Genomic DNA, 2,030 nt, shown 5'->3' on the forward strand with positions numbered 1-2,030 from the left:
CTTGACGATAATCCGCAGGCGTCTATGTTGTAACAGGACAAGAATTCCACTGCAGGAACACGGGGATTGATCATATTTTCATGAATTCTCGCAAATCTGTCTTTCGTAGTGCTGGAAGTTCCTGTTGTGCCTCGTGCTCCTGCTGCGAAGCTGCAGACACACAGACACATAACCACCAAGTGTTTTATCTGTTGATAAAGTATTTTATCAGTTATTTGCTGATTGTGATTCTCAGAAGGAAGATTCCTCCAGCTCTCTAGTTTACGTGATGCACCTGAACACATCACTGCCGCCAGTCAGCTCCTGGTGCTCCTGACGGGAAGCAGCAAGACGAGTTCACCAGGAGCACTAATGTCACTAAAGACAGTTTAGGAGAATAAGAGGCTAAAAACAGCAGGAATCTACATGAGGAAGTAGAATCTGGTGACATGAAGCCGTAAAAATACATAAATTAGCCTCGTGGTGTTAAAAGCTGCAGTTCAAAGAGTTGGAAAAAGAAAGTTGTGGCTCATCGTCCAGGAAATACGGTAATAAGGAAGTTCCCATCTAATGAAGTATCGTTTTACATGACAAAGAATCAAGAAACTGCAAATTCAAAGACGTCGTGTCTCAGTTCAGCATTTCGACGTTACAACCGACACATAATAATAATAATTTTGTAAATTATTAGATTTTCGGTGTCGCACAACACAGAAAAATAGACATAAACTCCTTATTGGAATTTCCTGAATCCTTTAGTAAATAACTTGTTTGAGTTGATTTATTTCACCACTGATGCAACTTTACTTGGATTTTATAAGCAAATGTCCTTTTTTTAAAGCAGTTTTATCATAATTTCCAGTAAAAACAAAAGACATGCCGACCAGAGAGTCGATAGAAGAATCAGGGATTCAAACTTTCTCCAGACGTAGTTTTCAGACGGTTCGTCTGCTTGTTTCACGTTCCAGAGTAAACATTGAAGTTATCGCCGGCATCCAGTCCCTGCGTACTGCACAATGTACTTCATTTAACCCGCCGCGTTTTATTTGAGTACCTCGGCTCTGCGAGGGGGAAATATAACAAATTAATAGTTTATAAGCGTCTTAAATCTTCATTTACTGCCCGCTGGAGGAAAGTACTGAGTTACTATGTGATGAAGGAGCCGCCAAGGTTTGTGTTGACTGAAGAGAGACACACTGCTCTGACATGGAACCAGCGCCACGGCAACCCTGTACCTGTACCTGTACCTCTACCAGTGCTAGTACATCTACCAGTACCTCTACCAGTACAAGTACCTCTACTTCTACCTGTACCTTTACCTGTATGAGTACCTCCACCAGTACCAGTGTCAGTACCAGTACCTCTACCAGTACCAGTACCACTACCTCTACCAGTACCAGTACATCTACCAGTGCCAGTACTTCTACCAGTAACAGTACCGGTACCCATACCAGTACCTCTACCAGTACAAGTACCAGTACTTCTACCAGTACCACTACCTCTACCAGTACTTCTACCAGTACCTCCACCAGTACCAGTACCATTACCTCTACCAGTACTTCTACCAGTACCAGTACATCCACCAGTACCAGTACCTCTACCAGTACCCGTACTTCTACCAGTACCTCAACCTCTACCAGTGCCAGTACTTCTACCAGTAACAGTAACAGTACCAGTACCTCTACCAGTACCAGTACCTCCACCAGTACCAGTACCTCTACCAGAACCAGTACTTCTACCAGTACCACTACCTCTACCAGTACCTCCACCAGTACCAGTACCTCTACCAGTACCTCCACCTCTACCAGTACCAGTACTTCTACCAGTACCAGTACTTCTACCAGTGCCAGTACCAGTACTTATACCAGTACCAGTACCTCCACCAGTACCAGTACCAGTACTTCTACCAGTGCCAGTACCAGTACTTCTACCAGTACCAGTACCTGTACCTCTACCAGTACCAGTACCTCTACCAGTACCAGTACTTCTACCAGTACCAGTGCCAGTACCAGTGCCAGTACCAGTACCAGTACCAGTACCAGTACAGCTCA

Source organism: Blennius ocellaris (assembly GCF_963422515.1).
Source record: "Blennius ocellaris genome assembly, contig: SCAFFOLD_220, whole genome shotgun sequence".
Taxonomy (NCBI): domain Eukaryota; kingdom Metazoa; phylum Chordata; class Actinopteri; order Blenniiformes; family Blenniidae; genus Blennius; species Blennius ocellaris.